This window comes from Vidua macroura, chromosome 9, assembly GCF_024509145.1.
Source record: "Vidua macroura isolate BioBank_ID:100142 chromosome 9, ASM2450914v1, whole genome shotgun sequence".
Taxonomy (NCBI): Eukaryota; Metazoa; Chordata; class Aves; order Passeriformes; family Viduidae; genus Vidua; species Vidua macroura.
Genome location: NC_071579.1, coordinates 27,317,360 through 27,338,597, shown reverse-complemented (window position 1 = coordinate 27,338,597; position 21,238 = coordinate 27,317,360).

Below are 21,238 nucleotides of genomic sequence, written 5' to 3'. Positions count from 1 at the left end.
GGAAGGATGTTTGCTGCTCGAACAGAAACCCGAGCTGCACAGCACAGCAGTGACACAGGCACCCTGTAACAACAGATGGCAGTGTATGAAAACTGCACACTGGTGTGGCTCTGGTGCAGCCTGGAAAATAAAAGCAAATAGCAGTGGCAAAATCAGAGTAATTTTTCTCTTAACAATTATTTTTTGCAGTTCAAAAAGGTGAAGCTCTTAGAGGAACACTCTTTACCTGATTTTTTGCTAGGTACTATTCTTGGTATTTGTTTCACTTGGGAAAGGTAAGTAAATGCTACTTCTGTGGAGTGTAACACTAGTAATAAAACAGTTTGGAATCCGTGTGTTCTGGAGTAGGCAATTACAGGTGGGTCAAGGCACTGGAGATTTGGGTGGTATTTTAAGCCCTGTAATGCTCACTGCCACAGAGTGCCTTGTTCAGATCCTAAGCCCAAGCACTAGAGCAGTTTTCTTCCAGCAGGACTAATGACTGTCAGTGATCCTCCCAGGAACTTCCAATCAACACAGCAAACAAGCACCAGAGAACATCCTCAGCAGAGTGACACTCACTGTGGATAATTAAAGCCACATATAAAGTGCATGTTGTGGGGAGGTTTTTTCATAGCACTCGAGAACTCGCAGACTTGCAGAGCTTAAATACTATAAAGCAAACCATTTTCATAAAAGCTGTGAAGTGTGTAAGATAAGTTTATGAAGTGTCATCCAGTTTTGCACCACTGGTTGTGGTTTGGCTTTTTGACAAAGCCAAATTAAGGAAGGCTCTTTGTGTTTTCAGGCTGTCTCTGAATAGTTTGCTGCCTGCTCTGGGCACACCTATATCTTTTTTACACAAATATTGATGACAGATGCATTTAGATAGCTAAGTCCCTCACCTATATGACTCTTTTCCTTCCAAAGTGACAAAGCATCCAAAAAATGCTCAGCCAGTCTCATTTCAGTGTATTACAAATTCTATGTGCTTAATGCAGTCTGTAGCAGAGTATACACTCTATTAATAGCAGTCTATTCTCAACCTCAAGATTCTCTTCAGCAGACATAATCAAAATCTTTAGAGGCGAAAATTTTCCTACAAATCTTTGCTTATAACCATCTTGCTCTCATATTATGAATGTATTACCAAAATATCTTCCTGCTCTTTCTTTTTACCTGATGTTACAAAGGCTAATTTTATGTTCTTCTGGAGGAAAACTTTCTTCAAAGCCTCTGAGGTCATAAAGAAAGAGTGATAGATATGTGATCACAGCAGAATACTTAGAAATATGGAAGAACCTCTTGATTTCTCCAGGATCAGTGGGTTTTCTAAGAAATAAAGGAGTTGATCTCAGCTTCACAGTTCCTAAACCACTGTCTGCTTTCCCTTTCATTTGTTTGCATTGATCTAAGCATACAACCATTAATAAAGCAGCAATACACTTCAGAAGCAACCAACCCTAATTAATTAAATAGACATGTGAATATATGGCTGTAAATGATGAAAGCATTCTCTGCAGGATGCTTCCTGCAGCTGTGAAAAGATCACCAGTGGAGGGCTGGTTTTGAACTGAGATTAAACACTGGCACCACATCATGTGTCATTAAGTGTCATTTGGATTAATCCTGGACAAAAGATGCTGTCGGGTAAAGAAGCCACATGATTTTGTAGAAAAAGAGAATCGTTCTAGTGGTTCTGTTTATGTGCTATATTGTAATAAAAGCAGTTCTGCAGCTTGCTGACCTTTTGTTCAGCCATCAGTAACAACTCCTCTCTGCAATGTATGTGTGAAGGGAGTCCTTGTGGCTGTGCACACCCACCCAGAGGGATGGTCTGGGAGATTTTGTGTCATCATCACACCCAGAAACAAAAATAGTAGTGTTCCTTGTTACAGGACAAACTTTTTGTTCAGTGGAGAAAGAAATTCACTCTGTTGGCAATTTTTCACTTCATCATGTGAGACAGAAGAACTCTCAAGTAGCTTTTCTTCTCCTTTGGTCGGTGGAGAAGGAAGAATTCCTCCTTCTCTTATGCTCCTCAGTATCTCCTTCACTAAATCTCAGAGCAACACAGTTCTGCTCAGGGTTGGCTTTTTTGTGGGGGGTGAAGCAAGAAGAGAGAGGAAGGAAAAGGAGTCATGGCACAGCAAGAAACATATCAGAAAATAAGCAATAAACCCAGCTGTATCATTATTGCAGTAATCTGTGCTAGGGTAACACTGAGGGGTTCAATTCAGATTGTGACATTATGCCATTTGTGTGCACCCATAATGACACCCCTGATCCAGAGATCCATGGTCTAAGATTCACAATTGTCCAAAGTCCCTTGCACATATTTCAGTACTAAACACTGGTACCCTGCTTTATTTTTCCAGGCATTGTATCAAGAATATGGCCCAGAATCCACAAAAAACCAGTTTTCCCCAAGAATCTTTAGACTGTAAGGATCAATTCTGTGCCAAATTTTTCATGTCTGATTTCATTTGCCAGATCTGTAGCCTCCCAGTGCTTTAATTTTTCTGTATCAATACTTGAAGCAAGCACACTAATAGTAATTACACTAATTTTAGACTATATCACATATTTCTTATTTGTTGTTATTGCCTTCTACTCTTAATATTAGTTGCAAATTACCATTGCTATATTTGTTCCAAATGTGTTTTATACTTCTTACAGACATTCATTTTTTTTGCAGTCTTGTTTGTAACACCATAATATGGTTTTTTTAATTTTTTAAAATTTTTTTGTAATCTTTTTATTCTAATCAACTAGTCAGACATTTGTGTGCTGTGGAATTATAAAATTTAGGCCACTTTGGAGTGGTGATTTCAGATGGAGATTTGTGAACAGCATAATTGCAATGCATTCATGTGCTCGAATTCACGAGTGTGGTGGGAGTTCTCTGTAAGTTCTCATTCTGTCTGTGCAAAACTGAAGAACAGTGCTTTAGACATACCCTGGAGAGTTTTTCTTAGCAACTGATAAAAAAGAAGAAAGAAAGAAGATGAAAACCCCACATATTTATACAGCAGTTGTCACCCACAGGATTCTAGTGCACTTCACCGTGTCCTTTCCAGCTCATAGAGAGCCATTCCATACAGACCTGGGGCAATAAAGCCACAAAAGAAAAATGTTAATTGTTTGGCTGTGATGTAATTTCATATCTTGGAGATGAGGCTAACCTGAATTTATGTATGACATAACATGTCCTTATTTTGACAGTCCTCTTTTGACACATAATAGCCTGGTATGCACATTTAATTTTCACCAAAAACACTGAAAAGAAGTGGGCTGGTTTCCTTCCAGCTCTCCTGCCACTGGAAGCACACCATGTTCCTATAGAGCTTCCTGCCCAGGAAACTCTTGTTGCTTTGCAACAACCTTTCCTGCAAACTCCTGAGAAGGAAACCTGCATTATGTCTTTAGTTCAGGATAGGACAAGCCACTGAACAACTGCTGACTCATTGCAAGACACACGATGTCAGTAGGGGCCCAAACTGATTATTCTCCAAATGATATTTAGCAAGGCAAGGATTTATCAGTTCTTTACAAGCCAAGAAACATTAAAATGGGAAACTGGCCTTTGAATGCTATTCTGATAATATTTATGGAGTATTATTGCAGACACATGTGATAGCCACGTCAGCACAAGTGTTATCAGTAACGCTGAAGAGAAAATAAGAAGCTGTGACATTGTCAACACTGCAATCAGCCCTTCAGAGAAGTTATTTTCTGTGCCTTTTTAAGTGAAATGTTTTCTCCACAGCATTGTTTTCCTTCTTTGTTCTGCAGCTGACACAAAGGCAATATAAAATATCTTACTTGTCAGGGAGGCTGAGATAGAGTGACATGAACTGTCACAGGAACCCAAACTTACCTCAGGCTGGCAGCTCACACGCTGTGGTATTCATGAACAGACAGAGAGATTATGTATAATTTGAGGTAAAAACTTTAGATATTTTTGAAATTCTGAACTTATAAATTCTTTTCTGCTGGGTTTTGTGAGTTTTATATGTTCCTCAGAACTCAGGGGTTGATATCAGAAGATGCCAGGGACCGACATGGTTACAAAAGCCACAGAATATGTGAACAAATTCCATACAAGTGAAGGTTTCTTCAGGAGCAGCACAATGGTTTTGTTACAGCAAACAGTAAAAACTTCCCACACCCTTTAACACTTAACCAAAACATCTCTGCAGTGTACCTGGCTTGATAATTTCTGTTTTCTGTGTACTGCAGCATGCAATGACCAAGTGTGATGCTTGTTGACTGTTCTGTTCATTGCTCCCACAGCAGGGTGTGGACATTTCCAGATCACACTATCACACCGTAGTGACAATGCTGATCCACTGATGGTTTAAACTGCAACAGAAATCAACAGCTAGTTAATACAGTTCTATAAATGACAGGAGATAGGTGATCTCTAGTGACTGGTTCTGATTCTCTATGACCTTGCTTTCCTAATCTAATGCCATCCTGATATGTGTGTCAAACTAAAGCCTGTGGTCAGAGAGTATTTGTTTATGCAGTACCTGTACCCTTTACGTAAGAATTTAAAGCTTTCAGTCCTTTTAAATGAAGGATGATTTTGCTTTAGATATTGTACAGTTACAAATTGCAACCTAAGGCCATATTTATACACCAGAGCCCTGGAAAGATATATACTATTGTCCCCATTATAATCTTTGAGGAACAATTTCAAGAAAGGGTTCTGTTCTATGATTTGGATAAATAAGTAACCTCCACTCGATTCCAGTGACTATTTTCCCCCTGCATTTTCTAGTACTTACCCAGAATAATTGCTGTCATCCCACAGGCAGATGCATTAGAACAGTCAATGAGAGCTTTGAGCCAAATTGTGGAAAAGTTTTGTATCTTTGAAGCTCCAGTCGAAATGTTGCCCTCTGGAGAGCCAAAGGTAAGGTCATTTGGCAGGGTGCAATTCCAGCATCATGCACACAACCTGGGAAAATGGCATCCAGAGGCAAGGCAGGACCTGGTGCTCAGGAGCCTGCTGCTCACACTGCTGAGGGGCTGCAAGTCCAGGCTGCTCACACCTTGCTTGGTGCTCTCAAAACGCATTCATGTTGCTGGGGACAAACAGAGGGTGACAGAAAGAAAGGTAACATTTTTAGATGTGTAAAGTATGAAAGAACAAAGCTTTTTGATTCAGTTCCTGTTCACTTGGCTGAACCAGAGATATTGTGAGGCTTGGAAACAGATGTACCCTTGAAAACTAATTACATTGAAGCTTAATGCTTGCAAATTTTCTTTCAGGAAGGTACTTGTGCAGTTGGGGATTTTGGGCTATTTCTCTGCTTTTGTCCTGCCACTGCAAATGGATAAGATAAATGTGTGGAGGGGAATTGATTGAGTACTGTCTGTGCTTGGAGGCTTGAACTAATAAGTGACAAACATAAACGCTGTTTCTTGTTAGAACCTGCAATGTGCAATCCTGCTCAGCCTATGAATACAGCTAAAACCGAAAGGACTCTGCACACTTCCTGCAGGACATCAAGCATCAGCTTCCCCCACCTGGGACGTATGTGATTGCTTCAGGGGCTTGCTGGAGTGTAACTCAGCTTGGCCCAATCGCTCCAAGAGGACAGCCCATAGCAGAGCTAGTGAAGATAAACAGGATCTTTTAAAATAGTAGAGTTTGAAAAGAAGGGTGGCTTCACAACAGAAATGATCAGGAATAAATTGCATAGGAGAGGAACTATTTCTAGCCAGAACCTACTTGTCCTTATACAAAAACAGAGCACGTGATTAATTAATTCGAAGCGAATTCTATTTTTTCTCATTGCTCAGGCAATAAACCAAAAGAACAAGCAATTTAATTTGGCAATTGAAGCATCTCTTGATGCCAGGAAAGGGTCATATCAAACTGCTTTTTCCTGATGTCTCCAGAGTGCAGCAAGAGCTACAGTTACACTGTATGCAACAGGGAGCCTGGCAGGACTCCTTAGAGATGCTGGACTACCTTGTTTAGCTCTGGAGATAAACAGATGATCCTTTTTTCAGCTATGCCTGTTCCTAAAGGAAATCGTCTCAATCCTAATTTAATGAAGGAGGCAGATCCACATCATGGCATATTCAGATCAATTATTTTCTGGAAGAGAATCTCAAATCAGATCAAATTAGTCCTCAGGTATCTGCAAGGTGTCTGGACAACCTGAAACAGAAATCTTTCACAATCCAGGATCTCCCTTGCTAATTAACCCTGCAATCCCTATGGAGTGAAACTCCAGGCAGGAATATGACTCTATGGCATAGAGTGGGTGTTGATGGGCATTTATTAAATAAGGTTAAACCCCCTGTGGGGCAGAAGAGGTGAGGGCTGGGACAAAAATGTAGCCTTTCCTCACTGGCTTCTTCACTTCCCATCTGTAGCCGGGGTTGAACCAGTGGGTAGGTGCACACACACACACACACACACACACACACACACGTCTGAGTTTTGGAGACTGAGGTAGTTTTTGTGCTCAGACCCAGCTGTGCATTTACTTGATGGGATTGCAATAGCTGTTTGAAGATTTTTGAGAACCCATTAAAGGCTGAAGAGTACCCCAGCACTTTGGATTGCAGGCAGTCTGAGTGCTCTGAATGGATAAAAGACTAGAACTAGACATCTCTACTTAAAAAAAAGAAACAACTCTAACCCCACAACAAAACCCAAATGTTCTCAGGACCGAACGAGCCTTTTGTGCTCTGTCCTCTCTATATGCTGCTCAGCTGTGCTTTTCTTATTTTCCTGTGGGAGGACTGTTCCCTTGGCTACCAGTGCTGGCCTCTAATAGTTGGCATTTGGGCACAGGATGAAAACATTGCCCTGTTTTTCTTTCATTCCTGCAGGAGCAGTGGGAACACAACTGGACAGGTTTCTGGTAGGCAACAGCTCCAGATGATACCACTGAACCAAGCCAGGTGATTGTGCCCTGCTGCACCCCTCCCTCCCAGGCACTGCTCCAGGTGATCTCTGTATTCCTGCTGGCCACTGCCTTGTCAGAGAAGTGCTAATAGGAGGTGAGGTTTGGGGTTTGTTTCTCTGCCCTCCTGCACAGCAGACAGCACAGGCCACCTTCAGCTGTTCCAGCCACAGGTATTTCCTTTCAGCCGCACGCAGCAGCAGTGCCCCATGTGCACAGCGTGCACAGCCAGCCTCATGCCAGCAGGAGGGCAGGTCACTGCACACACAGCTAATGCCTGGGAGCTGTAAGCAGCGTCTCTTAATCTTGATGGCTTTCTAAATTAAGGACATTGTTGCTTCTGCATTAGAAGAATTAGAATAGTCTTGTCTCCTCTTGAGATCTCAAGGTCCTGCCTTCATTTGCCATTATGTGCTCCGTGAAACTTTGTTTCATTAAAGCTTCCACACAGTGACCTTTGCAAAATAACCTACTCTCTGTAGTCCCTCCGTGGTCTGAGGCTGTTCTCATTTAAATTATGCTTCTGTGGAGGAAATCAAATACATCTTTTTCTCTACTTAAATGCCTGGAGCAAACTAATGTTCTTCTGCAGTCATGAAATGCAACAAAGGGACCGTGATTCCAAGGGCAAGGCGAGGCTTGCAGTTTCTGTGGGAACTGGAGACCAATGTGATGAAAGGGGCAGAAGAGGTAAGCAAGAACACAGGTCCACCAGATGAACAGAAATGATTGTACCTTAGACAGAAGTTGAGAAAATGAGGCAATAAATATGAGTGGAGGAAGATTTGTACACAAGGTAGCTGGCAACCTGGTAAGGACTTGAGGTGACTTATAACACAAAAGTAATAAGAATACTACTAATTTGGGATTGGGAGAATAAGAGAAGTCACAAATACAGAAAGGCTCTACTGTTTTTTATTATTTTTCCCCCATGTTTTCTGTGGTGGCCATACCAGATACAGATAGGACCAAACCTGAGAATTCAGGGACATGCCTGGTGCACAGGTAGATCAATCCTATCTTTGTAAGCAGGACTGCTGGCTTTGCCCACCAGAAAGGCTCAGAGGACAGAGAAAGTAACTTGTGAAGGAGGAACATGGGAAGAATTGGTGCAGGAGCTGCACTCAGGGTTTAGTTGTTGTACAGGAATTTGCAGTGTTCCTGCCTAGCTCAGAACAGAGGGGAGGTGATTAGCAGGTTGGTTTGCTGAGCCTCTGTGATCTGAATTGAAACTGAGCTATAAGGGTCCTTGCAGTTCTACAGTCTGGTTCTCTGTCTCAAGCCAGAATGATTTGTATTTATTATACCTGAGAGCTGTCTGCTTAACCTATACCAGAGGCTTCAGTCACTGCATGCAATTTTTTCCTGTGTTTACTAAATTTTCCAGCAGAGAACTCATTATTTCCTCAACCACCACAATGTCATAAAAGAAGAATATGGAAGCAAGCAAGAGCAACCCAGCAGCACAGAAGCAGGAGCCCCAGCAGTCTACAGCCTCCTTAGGCCCTCAAGTACTTATTTAGTTCAAGTTGACTGTAGTAGGGTGATGTTTACAACCAAGTGAAGAACAAGAGCCCTTTCAGCACTCTGGGAAGTGAAGATACGATTCTTCAGCATCAGAGAAGATAACTAGCAGGGGTTCGGCATAAAAATGCAGTTCATTGCAATGAGGGAGAGAGGCAGAAAAAAATGAGAGTAGCTTCTGGTATTAGTGATAAGGATCATCTCAGATTTATCTTTCAACTGTGTCAAAGTGTAACTGCTCTTCAGGTTTTATTGTTAGTGCTGTCATTGCAATAATATGCTAGAAATGAAATACTTTATTTACTGATAAGAAAAGAGATTTACCTGCCATGTGATACGCTGCTATTTTCACACCAGTGAAAATACCAAGATTGTATCAGAAGTCCCAGCCAGCTGAATAGTACCTGGAATTAGAGGAAAGCAAATAGTGGAAAGCTGCTGCTCCCAGCTTCTGTCCTAGTAAAGATGCTATAATGTACACTAAATCCTGATTTTGTTTAAAATACTTTTACAGAAAAATGAAAGCTTTCCAATGGCTGTGGTCCAATTCCCCAGAAAAGAGGATCCAAGGCAGCCCTTCCATTGCTGGCACAGACAGCCCTGCTCTGTCACCACCCTGAAAGCAAAGCTAAAAACCAAACTTGTTGATCTGAATAAGCAACCTGATATGATTTTCCAGTCCTAATCTCGTAATTATGCCTCTGAAGGTTTGCTTGAAGAGATGCAATAGAGAAAGATATATAGTCCTTTGCAAAGGTTGGTCGACAGGTCATTATTTCAGCCAAGAATTTCCATTTCAGACAAAGGAAATCAGAGAAAGCCCAGTGAAGACCATGTGAAAACAGAACTCACCCACCCAGCCAGCCCAGTAAAAAGGTTCCTGGTGTGACCCGATGAGTCAGCTCATTTTCTTTCAAGCAACTCATTTAGCAGAAGGTTTCAAACCACTTTCACTAAACAATTCTCTTAGATTTTCATGGACTAAAACACCAGATCCCATTTGCACAGTCTGACATTTCCTTTTTGCATTAAAACTCTGAGCTGCCCTTATCAGGTCAGGGCTGCCTTATCACCTTCCCCAGAAAGGCTTCAGTCCTGTATAGAACAGAATTAATATTCACTGCATCCCTCAGGTCTTATAGCTCACCATTTAAAATTCCAAGTGCTGGCTTGGTAGCTCCAGCAAACACTAGGAAGGATTGTCAGGATCTCTGTAGCTCCTAAACTCCTTGGCACAGACCTCCTGAGTACAGCTCTGGCCATGGGCTGATCCCTGTGGATGTAGAGACCAAAAGCCCCAGTGGGAACACCAGGGGTAACAGACCACTGCTCCCAATGAGGAGACAAACTGATGTGGGGACATTCACACCTCAACTTGCAGAGGAGTCATCCTGAAGGATATAAACACATTTTTTATTACTCTGTACATAAAAACATTGCATCTAATTGAACATGTTCTATCTAAAATAAATGTTCTGTCCCTTTCTGCAAATCAATGGAAGTCAGAGTAAACCCATCTGTTTTAATCTCTGGGACTAATATTGCTTCCTCTCTTTCATTAACATGCGTTCATCCTGCTCTCCCTCCCTTGCACGGGAAATGCAGCAACCCTGAACTTTGATTAGGAGAAATCAGAAAACATCCACACCTGCATGTAGGCAGTGGGAGGCTTTTCAATTGGAAATGGATTTTGAGAACATAATGTCTCTGTTTTGAAAGGGCAAATGCATCTTTCAAGGAATACAAGCAATAAAAACCATTTAAGTATTGTGTTTCTTCAAGGACAGTAATGCTATCATAGAATCAAGTGCTTTAATTGCTGAAGTGATTAATTTCTGCTCTTTGGAACTAAATATATTCAATGTTATTAAAGAAGTCCTGGAGAGTTTTTCATAAGCTGGATGATAGCACAGCCAGTGCTTATCATCTGTCCAAAACAAGGTGTCCTTTTTCTTGTCCATTTTAGGTTCAAGAGACAGGTACAAGGACTGTGGTGGGGGGACCTGCAGTGACACTAAAGCAGCCCAAACAGCACTGCAGCAGGGCAGGCCATGGAGGAGCAGGGTGATTTCTGCTGGAGAAAGCAGCCTGGCAGGGAAGCAGTGCCTAACTAGATAAGTAGTTTTTTTTCATTCTGTTTCCAAGTCTCTACTATCTTTAATGCCTGTTGAAATAAAGATTTTGGAAGCAAAGTCCTCCCTGATGGTGTAATTTTCTCATCTTTTGGTTAAATTCTAAGGATGTTTCTGCTCCTCATTTGTCAGGTTTTCCTCCCAGGAAGAGGGAGGAAGGCAAGATTTACTATTCCCATAACACCTAAATATAAACTGTAATCAGATTTATAAACATCTACAGACCTCTTTCATAAGCTATAAAAAGCTTTGCAAAGTACATCTGTGCACTTCTGTTTCCTTTCACCTCTGCTTCTATTTCTCTAAATAGAAAGATAATAGTATTAATCTATTCCTTGGGGCTTTTGTGAAGATTCACAATTAATATTTATGCAGTAAAATGGAATAAATGCTGTATAAGTGTTGAGCATCATTATTGTTCTCTTTCACTCTTCATTAGCACATCATGTACATGCCAAGTAGAACAGATAAACACAGAAATTAGCTGCCCTCAAAGTCAGGCATGAGAAAAGTAACATGACTGCTAGAGAGCCATTAATTAAAAATGTTTGCTGTGGGTGACATCTGTGGCAAACAAAACAACGCTCTGAGATTTAAAGAATTAAATATGTTTTCTTACTAATTTGAGCAAGTCCTGTCTGCAGCAAAGAAGTTCTGGGAATATTTTCAAATTAAATATGCTGCATATACTCCCACAGCTGCTACATCTTAAACAGGAATCCAACTGAAGCAGCAAGTGGGTTTTGCATTCTGAAACCTGAAAACCTCAGTGATTCTTTCCAGATGTCATTTATTTCCTTTTTTATTACTATATGTGTGTTTTCCAAAGCAGAGCTCACATGGAACTGGCTCCACCTTTGCAATTACTATAGTAGCCAATCCCCATTTTCACAGGTTTTTGATGCAGGAATTTGGATTAGTCGCAGCATGATCAGGACTTCTCATTTATCCATCTCAGGACTTCTCATATGCATCTCAGGCCATGCTGGCCTGCAGAGTTGAAGTGGCCATGCCCTTCAGAGCAGTAAGATTTTGCAGAGATAACCTCAAAGATTTTCTTTCTAGGAATATCTGGCTGTCTGATGGAATATAATTAACCCTGACACAGACAGCTATTTAAAATGTATTGAACCATTTCATATTCTAAGCATTTGCACTTCAGAAATATCCTAAAGGAAAAGGAGGAAGGATTAATCATGAATGTGGTCCACTAATTTGCTTAGTCTTTTCCTTTCAAGAGGAATAATTGCCAATGAGGAGCAGTGGAAACTGCAAATGGTGTGTAAGAATAAGTGCAATATGCAGCAATAAATTAAAATGTCCATTTGCCATGGATAAGAGCTAGTAAAAGAAACTCAATGAAGCAGGACAGCTTTGCTCTCATCAAAATCAAAGCAGAATCTACCCCTCAGAAAACGAAATATTCTTTGTTCAAGCAGACCATTACACTGCTTTTTACACACTCTTTGCATTCCCTAACCACTCCTTAAAGCTCTGCTCTGTGACAATCCATAGCAATCCTTAACTAGAACTGCAGACTGCAAGGGGTCTCTATCAATTAACACCATTGCTACCAAATAGCAATGAAGGAGAAAAACCCTTTTAAAAATGAGAGACTAACTGTAGCAGCAATTGTTAACTGCAGGTGCCTTGCAGGACTCTCAGAGGAATCCAGAATGGAAAGCCATGTGCTATAGTCCCCACCTGACGCTGAGAGAGACACTGCCTTTAACACATATTTGCTGTGTTGTACCTATTTTGCTTGTACAGCAGGGATTGGGTTGGGAGGAATGGATTGGGTGGGGAGTTTTGGCTGATGTAAACGTAAAACTAGCTTCGCTCATATTTAACTTTTTAAAAAATCGTGAACGGTGTATGATTCCACTTTATAGGAGCACAGAAGGTGAGTGGTGCTAGAAGCCCATGGGCTGTGATGAGAGGGAGGGAGGACATGCTGCTTACATGCCATGGCTGGTGCAAGCCTAATGCCAAAAGAAGGTGGTAAGACAAGGGGACATGGAAGAGGCTGGGAGCAGGAATGGATAATGAAGTTACTGCATGGACAGGATGAAATAAGTAAAAGTCATAAGGGTCACAGAAATCATGCTAAAGAAACTGGAACAGTGAACTTTGGCTCCTAAGCTTCTTAATGTGTCCTTACCTATCCCAGTATCACTGATTCTCATTTGCATAAATGGATGCTTTATCTTATAACAGCAAATTATTTGTCAGCTGGCCTCTGCATCTGCTTCCTGGTCATTTAGATTAATGGCATGTATGGCTTTTCTTTAAAGAAATTGTTGTTGAGCTTTCCCATGGTGCCAAAAGAAAGTTGTCTATTGTTCTTCATGCTATCATTTTTGAAAGTCTAAGTTGTTTTTTGATTTGCTTAAACTGAGACTATGAGTAGCAAAAGATAATTAAATTTGAATTGCATAAAATAAAGATGAAAGCACTTTGGTGGAGTCTTGATATACACTTAGGAAGCATTTTTAAAATACCCATATTCCCAAAATGTACATATACACATTGAGAATCAGTTGCTTGTTCAAAGGATAATTTATTATAATTTATATGGTTTGGCTACTGAAACAATCTGTTTTCTTCTTCCTTTAAGATTCTAGATTATCTGCAAGGATCAGAGTAAGATATTTGTTCCAGTGGACGTAGTCATCCACTATCATAAGCTTTCTTGTGCCTCTGGATAAGAATTTTATGCCCAACATTAAAGATGGTCCCATTTTTAGGATAACTTGCAACAGCTCTTTTTCTTTGGAGGGTGCTGAGCCAGTTCCATAGGAGGACTGCAGGTGGTCTGTACATAATCTGGCAGATCCATTAACATCCTGTTAATTAGAGCTGCTTTTGTAAATTCAGGAATAAAGAAGCCTAGTCTCTGTCTCATTGAAAACTCACAGTAGTTTACCCATTATTTGTGCTCCAAGTTCTTTATTTCATCTGGTGATGAAGACTAGAATGTACATCAAAAATCTAAACAAACATGGAGAATTTAGGTACCAAGAGCCAGTGGCCTGGTGTACTGAGGGAGGCAACAGGAGAGCAGCTGTCTGTGGTGAGTGTGCATAAGGCAGTGGCAGTGCCCAGGCTGTACACTTGGATGCCTTCTCTTGTAATCCTCTGGCACATCAGAATGGGTCTTTCAGCTTTTTAATCAGTGGTAAAATAGAGAGACAATTCAATTTGTTAATTGTCTGGGAAGAAGAAGAAAACAACATTGCTACAATTTTGTTGAACAATTTTGTTTTCATGATCTCCATATCCGTATTGCTGATTAATTCACATTTCCAGCTGCCCTTCACATTTGCCATGAATTTACTTCACTCTAATAATTTTGTATCTTTTAAAATTTGATTTGACTGGAGCAATTTTTTTGTCAGCTAATTCTGATTGTTTCTAATTTGGAAGGCAAAGGCATATACGGCTTAGTATGACATTAATATCCCTCAACATTATTCAGTTTTCAATTGGCCACTGGAGAATTCTTTAGTGGCTATATGTCAGGTTTTAATGAAATGGTTATTCTGGAAAAAATTGTTTTAGTTCAGTCCTTTTCCCTTCTGAGCCACATAAATAAAGTGGAAAACTGAACTGCTATTTGAAAACTGGGTATTGGAAGACAAGATGGGTACAATGGCAGTTTACATACTTTTCTCAGAGCTCAAAAATCACATGGTGTTCAAACTTGCATCATTGTACTGTCCCAAACACTAAGACATTGGGATTATATTCTGGAATTGTGCTGAGGGAGTTATGATACAGTTTCCATGATAATTGGTACACATAATTAGATTATACTTAAAGAAAGCACCTAGCAAGAAAAAGTCGGACTCCAATCACATTAATTCATACTAAGCAAGATTTTTAATTACATCCAGCTATCTGGAATGCAGCAAAGTGCTTAATTCACATAGTCTGATGGAGAAGCAGGCTACAGTCAATTTTATAAACCTCACTTCAACTTCCTTAAGACCAGTCCACCTTTTTTTTCTCATCTTCTGCTCTTTCCTGAGCTCTCCCAGCCTGTGTTTCAAGCTGGCTGTGAGCCATACAGCACAGTCCTGAAGCTGAGAAAATTCAGATATCAGCCCAGACTCAGGGCTTTGCTAACCTATTGTTTGGAGATGGTATTTTCTTAGCAAGCAGAGTGAGATCATGTCTGCTCATAAAAAAAGTGTAGGCACACCATTGGATTCAAGGTAATGTCAATTATTCCTCAAAATTGCTGGCACACAGAGTGAAGCAGAGATTAAAAGCAAATATGGCCTTAATGCACTGTTATGAGTTGTGCTGCTCAGAGCTTGGCAAATGTTCCCATCCAGAAAACCCCCAGGGATTCTACTTATCCTGCCTATCAGGCCCAGGACCATAAATCATTACACTAGAAATAAGGAGCACTGGAAAACATCAACATTATTTAACATTGTAGAGCTCTTTCTCCAGAGAAAAAAGAGTTGCTACAAGGATGAAAAAAAATTTATTGTTGTTTTGGATTTGGGATGTACTTTTGCCATAGCAAACCAAACCTGGGCGACTATGAGTATACAGAAAATTTTAGTGAGCCAACTTAGTGCCAGCTTCCTTTCATTTTCCTTAGCCTGATGTGCTGACTCCAGGCCCCAGCTATGGACTGTACTGCTCTGGAGTCTCTGGAGAACACTTCTAAATGTGGCAGATAGGTGGGAAACAGGGCTTCTTATTGATCCTCCACCTTTATCCTGGCTAGACATAATCCCCTGCTAATGTGCCCCTGGGTATAATTTTCTCAGTTTACTTATGTGAGCAGCAAAATACCTTAGCTGTTTGGGGGGCTCTCATTCTGAAGGGTTTAATGGATATTGGTGATGTTGAGGAATGCTGCTTTGAATAGTAAACACCATTGGAGCTGTTTATCAACAAAACAATCTAGGTCAGACACAGGATTAAAACACTCCAAAACAGTTTATGAAGTACTACTGGGTAAGAGATATTGCTTGAAAAACAAAAGAAACACAGGGGAAAGCTATTATACACATTATTAATTTATGGAATTTGATCTTTAGATGTAATTTAATGCCTTTGTGAGGCATTCAATAACACTTTAGTACTGTTAATGCCACAGTATTTCATCAGTTTGCCCAGCAACAATCATATGGTAACACAGAAAACACATGTCCTGTAATGTTTTTTACTCTAATATCTTCTAAATCTATATTCATATAGGTGCCTTCTTTAAAGTCTTTAGATAGGAAAGTAAGAACAACATTATGGATTATCTTAAGTGAGACCAAGCTGGTCACAGCTTTTACTTTACTTCTTTTTCCCAAGAATTTTTTATTCTTGTCTACACCATTTACCAATCACAACTAAAAGCAGTCCTAAGCCACCCCTGACGAGATGAGATGCCACCCCTGCTTACATGAGATGCTTACAAAAGTAATGAGAATTTTAAGTATCTAGTTTTGTCTTTGGGGTTTGGCCATGGGTAAGATCCCTAACATGCAGATTTGCACACCCTCCCTACCAAAGAGCATGCAGTATCTTTCTTTTTTATTTTCTAGAAAAAAATGCTTGTTATAAATCTGGAATTAAGAGCAGGTGTGGCCACAAACAAATTTGGGAAGATGAAGTAATTGCTGTTTGCTGAAAGTAATTGCTTCTTGTTACGATTACCATAGCAATTAATGTAATTCTCTATAATACCATTGGGAATAATAAAGTTAGTGGAGAACAGCAAACAAACACTTTTGTCTGCTGTGGAAAACAGATTAGTACCAAACCTGTCTTGTTATATGGACAGCAGGAGAGCTGCATCATCCTTATCACTTCACTTTCTGGTTTTTAAATGCTTGGCTTAGCCAAAGTCATGAGAGACAATTAGGTTTTTGTCACTTAGCAACCATAACTGGGTTCAGGAGCAAAGCAATTTGCAACAGACAGTACTTGACTACTAAACATTACCACCGCAGCACATCTACAGCCACTCACTCCTGTTTGAAATGAGGGAGTCTGGGCGCAGAAAAACAACCAAAGCACCTTTCAAAAGAAGTGTTCACATTCCATTTTCAAGCTACTTAGAGGAACTTTGTCTTCCCCTGATTTCCCACCATCCCATCACCCATACAGAAGAGTTTTTGAAGAAGTCCTTGAGACAGGAAGGACACAAGTGAGCACCTAAGGCTGTCTCAAGGCTTCTCAGTGCTAATGCCACCCAAGTCAACTGCAGTGAAACACCTGTGTACTGTGGATATCACAGTGGACCTCTCCTTCTGTGTGTTCACTTGCATCACTTAGGTGCTTTTGAGTTTCAAGTAGGTACTTAGGATGTCCTTGGATGAATGGGAAGTCTTGAATGAAAATATGACACAATGAAATAATGAAAAATTACTGTAAATTATGGGACTTTGGGTCTTCAACAGTGGTAGGCAAATCAAACATTAGTGACAAAAATATCATTCCTTTTTATAAAAGTACTTCAACTAACCCTGTTTTAGAAGGATCACAATATGTAGTTAAGACTCAAGGGCTAATTCTGGTATTGGTTGGAGCCATTCACACCATGGGCTCTCAAAGACTCAATTTAAGCAGTGCATACAGGGGCAGCAACAGGCACATTCTCCTTTCACCTCTGACCTGACAAAAGCACTCTTGACTCACACAGCATTGTCCAGGAGTGACACAAGTGTGTGCTTTCCTAGGAGTTTAAACACAATCTTGAAAAATGTTTGATGGATATTACAGGAGCTCCCAATGGAAGCAGAAGCCCAGTGTGGCTGGTCTCAGAACACTGATGGATGAAGTGAATTTTACTCTGATATTCCAGCATCCAGCTAAACCACTCAGTTCTGGAAGGCTGAATGGATGTAGCTGAAAATCACAGTAGCCAAGTATTTCTCATTACTTTTTGCTGCTGAAATTGCTATGGAAAATGGAGGAAATTACTTTGGCTGGGGCATGCAATGCTTGCCTGGAAGTCCTTAAGTATTTTGTTCAGCCCCAGTACACAGAAAATAAAAACGTCTGAACAAATTTATTGAGGGTTTAGTTCTCTGCTTGTCACACTTGACAGCAAATCTTTGACTGCCTGGAGATTGGTGCTGCTGTGTGGGGAAGAGCAGTTCTGTCTTGCCACACCACCCTGCCTAATCTCTGGCACTGATGATCTGCTTATTGATCATTGCTGGGAGATCCAGCTTTACAGACATCATCTACAGGGATGCAGCAGAAAGGGAGTCAAGAGAGGAAAAGTGGAACCTGCAGCTATGGGGCCTTGGCAGTTGAAGAGCAACTGTCTCCCCTCAAAGCAGCTCCTGTGATAGCAGTGTCACAAAAGTCTACATTCACCTGAATTAGTACAAGATCCAACAACAGTCATGGTGTATTAGACGTGTTAATTATGTTCTATAGAGAAATAAAATTACATTTAAATTGTCTCTAATAATGTAAGTGCACCATGAAACTACTGTATTTCCTTATGCTAAAATAAGCAACAAAGATTGTGATATTTTTGCTTTAAGAAATACTATTCTTTTTTTAGCTTATACTTCTCTTTAACACAAAATAATGGGTAACCACAGATCTAATTGTCAGGCTTAATTTATGCTTAATGACATTTGAAGTCTGCTCCTTAACTTTCAGAGAAATGTGGGCTTCTGGGTATTTCCTTCCAATCCTTTCTTAAGCATGTGCAACATTCCTGCCTCCTAAAGGCTGTTATATGCCTTTAATACTGGGGGATCCTACTCTTCCTAGTCATTAGACTGGAAAGCCTAAACATTTGTAAAAATATTCATATTCCAAACCTGTTTCAAGACATACCTTATAAATATCTAGATGATCTTAGATTCTGAAAGTTACTAGAAATTAGTCTAATATTTTCCAGCCAAACCCCAGAGTTTTAGACACTGAACTGAACACAGTGTACCTGAAAGAGAAGAACAAATTGGAAAAGTGTAAATGTTAGGGGTGGTATGACCCAGAATCCAAAACTTCAAATACTTTTTCCTGAATCAGTTTATTCCATGAGACTTGAAACCTACATAAACACCATTTTCTCCTGAGGCAGGAAGAATTTTAAATCTGGAAGGCTGAAAAATAACTTTTCCAAAAACCTTTCTCTCACGTCTCTGCTGCTGTGTTAGACACTAGAAAACGTACAGGAGTGTGTGAAGGCCTGGATGTGAGCACCTGACAGTGCCATGCTCCTGGGTGACCTGCCACTCCAGCGAGTCACAGGGTGACTGCTGAGCAGCCTGAGATCTGGCAGCTGCAGAAGGAAACATGGAAACACTGAATTCTTTGCTACAACAGCACACCTGCATCCCCTCTGGATCAATAAGCCCTGGGTGGAGAATGGCTTTGTCTTACCTGGTCCTTCCTTTCCTCTTTCTTTGTGTGCTTTTCAAATAGCACAAGGAAACAAATGGTCTATCCCTGGCATTGCACCTCACAATTTTGCCCACACAAGCCTGAGCTACAGAATTTTTTGCAGGTTATGATGAAGCTGGACATGGCTATCTATTGGCCAATGTCCTTGACAGGATATATCCACACAATTTCAAACATCTTGTCTGTGATGTAAATGACCAGACAGAACAATGCCTTCCACAGGCTTTCTGTTCTCAGAGTCCTTTCTAACTCCATCTTTTGGAGTAAACTTTTTTTACTTCATGCTTGTTGCTCCTGTCTATTTCCCTTTCCCTGAATGTTACCATGTGGGATAAGCAATGCATGCTGAGTACTGCTTAGATACAGCCCAGTGATCTGAATTCCCCAAGACTAACTTACAGATTTAATTTAGTCCCATTATATCACTGAAACAGAATTCTGCACTTTCATTTTTCTCTATCCTGGGATATCTTATGCTTCCTTATGCTATTCCCAAAAGCAGCTGCACAGGACATCATGTTTTGTGATGGTTTTATTTTTGGCTGGATTATAATTAACTGTTAGCTGGTGAGTTAAAGTATTATTCCACATGCCTTGTCTAACACTACAGACTGACTGTGCAATGCTTTACCACTTTTTAAAAAAATATTATTTAAGATATTGCGATATTCTGAATAACTTAGAAAATTACTTTATTTGACTTTATTACATGCTACCACTGAGGACTCTTCAGGCTCCTCACACTACCCGCTGTTGCTAAGCTGATAAATATGAAACACTGCCTGTTGATAACCTGCAAGGACTATTATTTGTCTCAAGTGGAACAAGCTCTCCAGTTGTGAGGTATTAGAGGGATCTTGACGCCAACTGCCACCCATTAACATGCTAATCAGCACCAAGGGGAAGAGGCAGAGCCAAAACCACAAACCCAAAACCTCATCAAAGCTTGCAGGAAACCACAGTTTTACCGTAGTGGTGGTGTACCAGCAGCTCCTGCTCAGGCTCAGTATGTTCATCCTCAGGGCAGAGGTGAGGACCTGCAGGACAAGTTACCACTTGTGAAGTCACCACTTCACAATCTTTTTATCTAAAAGGTTTAACCAGTCCTCATGACCTTTGTTTTCCCAGCTCCTGCCTTCCCATGGCAACAGAGAAAATAAAAAATACAAAATATTCACAAATTATAGGACCTAATAACTTGTACCAAAGAAGAACTATATTGCTCAGAGCTGATCTGTGCATTTAGTCATTAGAGCCAACAACTTCAGCACTTGCTTTCCCAACTGTAGCTCAAACTGGTTTTATTATTTTTTAAAAACACATGTATTGTATGAATACATAATCTATTTCTTGAGTTACCTGTTAATTGTGGAGAGATTCTGAATTTGTTGTCTTCATCATGAATAAATCCATATATTTCAGTTGCAATTTCTGGCTTTTCATGCTGTAGGAAACACTCAGACACAATCTCACATGACATTAAAGTCACTGCACCATGTCTCTCAATATCATTAAAATAAGGAATCATCTCTACTTAAAAATGCAAAGAAAAATTTCCCAGCTTCATTATTTTCTCCTCTGGAGAAAGGATTTTGGGATCTTTTTTAAAAAGGACAAAATCAAAACCAACTTTGGACTGAAAGGACAAGAATTTCCTTTACCTTTTAAAAAAACCCAAATGCACAAATACTGATTCTCCCATTACTTTGCCTCACTTCTTTGCAGCTAAAACATCTCTTTAGCAAAACCAGTAACTGAAGGGTGCAGCCAGTCTATAAAGCTCAGATGAGGTGAAGAAATGAGTTTTGAAACTTTGCAAATAAGTTGCTCTGAGCCAATTTTCCCACAGCTGAATCTTTGCCTTGTTTGTTCTTGTTTCCCACATGTAGTTATGGCACTGGCAATTTGAAATAACTTGCTGGTATTCAGCATGTTGTTTTATTTCCTCTCCTATAATTGAGTTGCGCTGGTCTGACATTTTGATTCAGCACTATAAAAGAAGCAGATCCAATTTACTGAAATTTCTGTGGTTGATTCAAAAATACTGATTCAATTTCTCAGTACATTCATTAAGGGAAACATACTTAACCTTACATTTGTTTGCAGAAACAAGTAGCCATTCATCAGGAACAAGAGGAACATCTCACTCTCCCTGGACTAAGTCACAACTTTGGGCAGGGATGGATCTGACCTGAGTCTTGGTTTCCACAAAGCTTTTCTGTTGTGGAGTTCAGTCCTATAAAAGCCATTGCAGAGCCACTTCAGTACTCTCCTGATCCTGCATCA